At 40.0% G+C, this 8032-nt stretch overlaps 1 long non-coding RNA gene across 1 annotated transcript in view; it reads right to left on the bottom strand.

The window, feature by feature from the left end:
* Positions 1-205: 205 nt before the first annotated feature.
* LOC123587336 overlaps positions 206-8032 on the bottom strand; it is a 91023-nt gene continuing 83196 nt past the window's right edge. The window contains exon 3 of the long non-coding RNA XR_006707250.1: positions 206-1350. This is a non-coding gene — a long non-coding RNA (uncharacterized LOC123587336). The remainder of the gene's footprint in view (positions 1351-8032) is intronic.

The raw sequence follows: 8032 nt of genomic DNA, 5'->3' as shown, positions 1-8032 counted from the left end.
GTCTGACTTCAGCCAGGTCACGATCTCGCGGTCCGTGAGTTCGAGCCCCGTGTCAGGCTCTGGGCTGATGGCTCAGAGCCTGGAGCCTGTTTCCGATTCTGTGTCTCCCTCTCTCTCTGCCCCTCCCCCGTTCATGCTCTGTCTCTCTCTGTCCCAAAAATAAAATAAACGTTGAAAAAAAAAAAAAATGAAAAGATGTGTTTGATTCAGAAAATACACAGAGGTTGCCCTGCTTTCTTTGCATCTGGGCTAAATTGGAAGTAGGCAGCAAAACGGGTAACCTCCTGACTAGCGGAAGTGAGGCTGACCAACAGACAGACTACAGCCTGTGGGGAAGTGGTGGCCAGCGGTCAAATGCGTTTCCCCAGCCTTTATGCTACATTGTGTCATAGAGGCCAGGAATGGCAGGCACATATGGAAATCAGTGGCCTCAGTTGAAAGTAGAGTCCAGATAGAGTTCATACCACATTGAGAAATCATATTCGTATTCATGTTTGTCCTACATCTGTGGGCACACCCACGTGCATTCATGCAAACATAAATGGATCAAATGTCTCTGGAAAGACACATATAAGAAGTTGGTTGCTCTTGCAGGGTAAATGAGTAGCCATGGGCCAGGAATGAGAAGAAGACTTAATTTTACCATAAATACTCTCTTTTTAAAAATTTGGAACTTATGCCTGCATTTCCCATTAAAAATTACAACACTTGATAATCATCAAAACCAGAGAACACATTCTACAAGACTGGGTATATCTAATAGTAGTCCCCTAACACAATTTCTCCCTTTGCATAAGAGGAATAAAATCCTGCTCATTAACTCAGATGGAAGAGGGATTAATGGGGCATGTTTATGCACTATAGTTTGACTACAATGGTGGATGAGTGCCAAAGGTATGTTACCATGTAAGCAAATGGCTCTTGAATACCATGGGCTTGGGGGGCTCCTGGTAATAGTGCTATGGAAAGGATGGTGAGGACTTTGGTATGTGTATTGGTTGAGCCTGGATGATACATTTCTGCTCCGGTTACTGAAAGGCCCATATTCTTGGAAGGACCTGAACTAAGGCTAGAGTAGCAAGGATTGAGAAAATGAATGAATTAGAAGGAGGTACTGAAGAAGCAGGTTATGGAGACCTTCTTTTCTCCCCCTCCTCAGGCAGCCAGGCAGCTGCATATAAGATGTATATAACCCTTTGGTTAGGCCATCTTGCTTCCCTCCTTGCTGCCACCACTAGATGGACACTCACCTAATTTTCTGGAACTTGAATCCAAGGCTTTCTCCAATTCCTTCCAGATTCTCCAGCATGATCCCTTCTCCCTCTTTATAGATGGCCCAGAAAAAAGAGACTGGTGAAAGAACAGAATGCAGATGGTGTATGTGTCATATAGTTTACCTTATCAGGTTACTTACTTAGTTATTCATTTAATAAACATGTATGAGAAACCTACTGTAGCCCATAAGCTGTGTTAGGCTGTAGAGATGCAAGACCACAAACAGTTAACAATCTAGTGGGGAAAATACATTTTTAACAACTGTGTACGAGTGGGATCGTCTGATAAGTGTTAACAGAACCTGCGCTAGGGTAACATAGGAGCATCTACCAGGAGCATCCAAACTAAACTAGGGGTATGGTGATCAAAGAGGTGACGAAGTCTAGACTGGAAAGGCATGTGGGGGTCCTCCAGTGGGCAGTGTGGGAGAGTGGGGATGGGTGTGCGTGCTGTCGCTGGTTGGTGGCAGGTGAGTGGGTGTTGAGAAGAGTGTGGGGCACTTAAGAAAGAGTTCATAGTATGTAAAATGAAAAGTGACCATGGCTCATCAAGAACTACAAACTGCCAGCATGTTGGAAACATAAAATCTGATAGGACAGAAGTGTAAAGGGTAGGAGAAAGGCTTTAAATGTCAAACTAATGCATTTGAATAAATCTGAAGCTGGAGGGTGACAGAACGGCCCTGGGGCAGGGGAATGAGGCAGGGTAAAGACTGGGTAATAGGAGTGGGGCAGAGATGGTAAAGATTAGTTGCCAACAGTAATTCTCAAAAGCCAGTCCCAAATCTCAAAAGCATATGGTGGGGGGGAGGGGCTTGTTAAAAATAGTCTCTTGTTCTGACCCCTCCAACCAGAATCTCTGGAAGAAGAGCCCTGGAATATGCTTGATAGGAAACCTCGGGAAATTCTGAGGGAGAGTGAGTGTAGGAACCTCTGAACTACATCCAGTGTCTTCCGTTCACTGCAGACCCTAGTCGCTGTGGGCTTGCCGTGTACTTTCATTCTTGGTGGGCGCTGGTAATCTGAATATGTGTTATTTCATTTAATGGCTGAGACCTTAAAACACGGTGGTTAAGCACTCCAACAAATTTAACCTCTGGGGAGGAGTGTGGTGTTAACACTTCTATACATGGCACCGTTCACAGACCAATTACGTTGGATTTCCAGATTAATGAGATGACCACAGAGTTGCCAGGCTCTGAAGGAACTGGAGCTTAGACAAGAAAAAAGGAAGTAAAATTTGTAAATTATTTACAAGTTCCAGTATTCTGTTTTTAGTTATGAAGCCAGACTTCACCAAAAAGAGGAAAAGGTAAAAAGAGAGTAACACTCAAACAGGTTGGCAAGAGCTTGCTGGGCCATCACGATCCATATGCCCTTGACCTTCCTGTCTCCTTGGCCCGCTTATCTCACACAGTCCTGGTTTGTAGCAGAGTACCGTCTCGGTTGTGAACATTATCTTTATATGGGCTTCGGTCATTCAGAGGACACACACAGGCTTTCAAGGATTTGAGGGAAACTCCTTGTTGAAATGTTTACGTTATTTCCTCTTTACAGCTGCACTGCAAGCGGCACACATTGCTTCATGCTCTGCAGATAATATTCTGGCTCCTCTCTCCTTGGCTTCGGCACTCATCACTTCCCTCCGAGCCTGCCTGTTGTTTCTTCTCTTTTGTCACATCTGGCCCTCACCCAAGTTCAGCCTGCTTTTCAGTGTGTGTTTACTGGCATTCTTAAGCATTTTGAAAAGCCGTGTAGTGTTTTCACCTTAAAACATTTAGGTTACAGGAGGAATTGAATTAAAGATGATTTTTTTTTCGTTACAATTACTCTTCAGTTAGCACGTCCAGTAACACCGAAAAATTCTGAAACCTGAATAAGTTTTATGAAACTTGAATAGTAGTGTGTTCCCTTTGCTCCCAAATGACATGTGGTCACCAACGGAATGCCAACTTCAGTCCATGTTCTAAGCCAGTGGCATTTAGGGAGGTGCCCCTGGTGCCCCTTGCAACTCTTCCTATCTTCTCACCCCTTCTACACTGGGAAGTCCTCGAGTGCATTCCACAGCCCATTTGAAAGGCTTCCTGAATTTTCCACTCCATCCTCTCCTCACTGGGTCAAATGCTGAGAGTCAGAAGGACTCAAATCAGGCTGCATAAGTTCAAATCTGAGAACTTGTTAGCTTAATAGTTGGACCTATTTTGTTTTGGACAAAATTGCTAACCTCTTTAAGCCTAATTTTGTATTATCTGTGAAATGAAGCTAACATTAGCACCCACTTTAGAGGGATGCTGTGAACGTTGATTATGGTAATTCATGGTAAGCACTTAAGATAATGTCTGGCTCATTGTAAGTATTCAAAACACTTTAGTCACTAATATTTCTCCAAGGTTTATTGATAAATACTCTTATTTATAGCACAGTATTATCGAGAATTATGAAAATCTTTTTTTGGTAAAAATTTGTTGTCAAGAATATGATCACTGTGGGGTGCCTGGGTGGCTCAGTCAGTTAAACATCTGACTCTTGATTTCAGCTCAGGTCATGATCTCACGGTTGGCTCCTGAGATCAAGCCCCATGTTAGACTCTGAGCTGACAGTACGTGGAGACTGCTTGGGACTCTCTCTCTCCCTCACTCTGTGCCCCTCCCCTGCATGCATTCTTTCTCTCTCTCAAAACAAATAAATAAACTTAAAAACAAAAGAATATGATCACTGTGATAAGACTAAAAACATAATCAATGAACCAAATTAACTTTTTCATGCCTTGTGATCTTTATCTAGTCCTACATGTTCCTTGTTTATGCTTCTTATAGCATCTTGAACACATGAACTGGCTAGCATTCCAGGTTGATATGTTTTTACTTTGGGAGTTCTTTTTTTTATTATTATATTTTACTTTTTAATTGAGGTACAATTGACATATAACATTATATTAATTTCGTGTACAACATAATGATTGGATATTTGTATATTGTATATCTCATGAAATGATCACTAAGTCTAATTAACATCTGTCACATTACAAAGTTACACTTTTTTTTATTGTAATGAAGACCTTTAAGATCTAGTTTGTTTTTTTTTAAGATGTTAGTTGTTTTTTTTTTTTTAACGTTTTATTTATTTTTGAGAGAGGGAGAGACAGAGCATGAACAGGGGAGGGTCAGAGAGAGGGAGACACAGAATCCGAAACAGGCTCCAGGCTCTGAGCTGTCAGCACAGAGCCTGACGCGGGGCTTGAACTCAACGGACCGCGAGATCATGACCTGAGTCAAAGTCGGCCGCTCAACCGACTAAGCCACCCAGGTGCCCCAAGATCTACTTTCTTAACAACTTTCAATATGCAACACAGTATCATTAACTATAGTCACATGCTATACATTACATGCCCATAATTTATTTTATAACTGGACGTCTGTAACTTTTGTCTCCCTTCACCCCCCACACCCACCCCCAGATTGATTCTGTAGTGTGACAAAAAACAGACTAAGTCATATTAACCTAAGTAAGAGTTGCCACATATTATCATCACAAGGGAATTTCTAATCTTCTAGTTAAAAAGAAAATGCCACAACAGCAAGTATTTGATAGAAAACATCAAACTGTCTGATTCTATGTATCCCAAGTCATTCAGTGAGGAAATGTTCCTTGACTTTGTTTTAAAGTAATAAAATGCACATGATAACAATTCATAGAATAAACAAGGATGGAAAAAGAAAAGTTTCCTACCCCAGCCTCCTCTCCACTCCCCAGAGGAACCCAAGACTGACAATTATTTATCTATCCAAAAGTTTCATAATGCTTATACTGGCATGTATTCTAGAAGCTCTGTACATCAGTTTGGCCTAAGAGTTCTGCCAAATTCTGCGATTTGGTTTCAACTGTGGCCTGTGGAAGACTGAAGAGTTAAATGCCAACTCATAGAGAACCCCGGCATTCTCAGACTTGTACACAACCAATTATCAAATTGGGGAGGGTGAGGTTGGGGAAGGGGGTGGGGAAGGGAGTAGTTGTCTGCAATTTATCAGCCTCAAGCCAAATCTGGTTTTTCTTTTGTTTTGTAAATAAGGTTTATTTTTTTTTTTAATATTTTTTTAAAATATTTATTTTATATATTTTTGAGAGACAGAGCATGAGCAGGGGAGGAACAGAGAGAGAGGGTGGCACAGAATCCTAAGCAGGCTCCAGGCTCTGAGCTGTCAGCACAGAACCAGACGCAGGGCTCAAACCACAGACTGTGAGATCATGACCTGAGCCGAACTTAGCTTAACGGACTGAGCCAACCCAGGCGCCCTGTGTAAATAAAGTTTTATTGAGATCCACCACACCTATACCTTTATATAATTGTCTTTGGCTGCTTTCACGATAGGTGGCAGGCTTGAGTAGTTGCAACAGAAGCTTGCCTACAAAGCCAAAAGTATTTCATTTCCAGCCTTTTATGAAAAAGGTTTGCCATTTCAGATTAGGCTATTATCATGGCTAATCAGCATAAAACACCCATGATCCAAACAAGGCAAGTCAGTGGTTGCTAATATCTGAACAATCACTTTTAAACATAGGAGGCATTCTAGGTATAATTTGGATGGAAATATCTCCCCAAGTGTTTTATGTTGAAATTCTTTCAGTTAAAGTGTGTATTTACCATTGTAATAATAATAATAATAATAATAATAGTGTAATAATTAATGTTGTAAAAGTTAAGTTTGTGAACAAAAGTCATCATTAGGAATTTTCTGTTTTTCTTTTCTTTTTTTCAAATGTTTATTATTTTTGAAAGAGAGACAGAGAGCAAGCAGGGAAGGGGCAGAGTGAGGAGGACAGAGGATCTGAAGTGGGCTCTTTGCTGACAGAAGACAGCCTGATGTGGGCTCGAACTCATGAAGCGGGAGATCATGACCCGAGCCGAAGTCAGACACTTAACTGACTAAGCCACCCAGGTACGCCAAGATTTTTCAACTAATTAAATAAATAAGTCAATAGATTAACAGTCAGTGCAAATAATTAAGGCAGAGTTTGAGAACTTTAGGAAAGGATAGAAAGTAAGTCCTTTTTGGGTCCACAAATGTTTATAAAAAATAAGTATAAATTTTAAGGACAATAATCAAGATTAGAGAGTATCAAAATTCTAGTATCTGCAAACTTGTTTGGTGAAGTGAGTGAATAAGATAACTCTTAAGAATTTTGATTAAGGGGCACCTCGGTGGCTCAGTCTGTTGAGTGCCCGACTCTGGCTCAGGTCATGATCTCACAACTCGTGGGTTTGAGCCCCGCATCAGACTCTGTGCTGACTGCTTGCTCAGAGCCTGGAGCCTGCTTCAGATTCTGTGTCTCCTTCTCTCTCTGCCCCTCCCCTGCTCACACTTTGTCTCTGTTTCTCAAAAATAAATAATTGTAAAAAAAAAAAAAAAAAAACAGGAGAAAGAATTTTGATTATTTATTATTTAATTCCAATTAGGCCATGATTATTACAAGAAAAAATCTATTCGAGAATTCTTCACATCTTGTAAAGATGAATTAAATGCAGAATGGCAGCTTTGTTATCACTTCAGATTTTCCAAAGAAGGAAAACTCCAATATCACGTGTAATAATAACCTGACATATTTAGACATAATAAAGATTATGTAGAGATATAGAGAAAAAGGAGGTACCCCAAACACATTTTGTTCTCACTCTTGTAACTTCAAAAGGGCGGGCACCATGGATGAACTTTGAGGACATGATGCTAAGTGAAATAAGCCAATCACAAAAGGGCAAATACTGTATGATTCTACTTTTATGAAGTATCTAGAGTAGTTAAATTCATAGACATGGAAAGTGGAATGAATGGTGGTCACCAGGGACTGTGGGCAAAGAAGAACGGGAAGTTATTGTTTAATGGGTAGAGAAGTTCAGTTTTGCAAGATGATAAAAATTCTGGAATGGATGGTGGTGGTGGTCGCACAACAATGTGAATATACTCACTATCACTGAACTATACACTTACACATGGTTATACGTAGTAAATTTTATGTCGTGTGTATTTTACCACAATTTAAAAAAAAGGTTTGATGAGAGTACAGTTCTTTATAAGAGACAATTCTTTATAGTTTTGAGTCTATCAAACTCAAAACTTTAAACAGAATGTTGTTGAATTGACCCCTATCGACTGCTAATCATTTTTGTCTCTGGCCATACCACTCTGAACGTGACTGATCTCGTCTGATTTTCAATAATTGAAGTAAAAAGATTCTGGAGAGTTGCCCACTCTATAAATCTTAGGTACAAATTTCCTTCTAGAAAACATGCTACTGAAAAACTACTTCCTAAATTGTATTATGCTACACACACACACACACACACACACACACACACATCAAGATGTTATTAAAGGAGCTGGTTGAAAAAGAACACCTAATTTACCTGTTACAAATGTGCAGTACCATGACCACAGTTGCTGCTGACCCACTGATCAAGAGTCGCATGTTCTTCCCAAGGAGCCAGCCAGGTGCCCCATTATATTTGAATTTTTAAATAAAAATTCAGACTTATTCTTGTAGTAACCCAGACATTCATTCTGTGATGGTATAATCTGTTTCAGTCTTAGTTTTAACTGTATATTGATTTTAACAGCCAGCCATTTGGAATTCAGCCAAACTATGAAGTTGGTGTTGAAGTACCTATAAAAGCATATGTATTTTTTAAATGTACATGAATGAGATCAAAGTATACATGCTATATTTAATGTTTAATGAGTAATATATCTTGGATAACCTTACAT

This window comes from Leopardus geoffroyi, chromosome D3 (assembly GCF_018350155.1).
Source record: "Leopardus geoffroyi isolate Oge1 chromosome D3, O.geoffroyi_Oge1_pat1.0, whole genome shotgun sequence".
NCBI classification, from domain to species: Eukaryota; Metazoa; Chordata; class Mammalia; order Carnivora; family Felidae; genus Leopardus; species Leopardus geoffroyi.
This window is presented reverse-complemented; position numbering and strand designations above follow the sequence as displayed.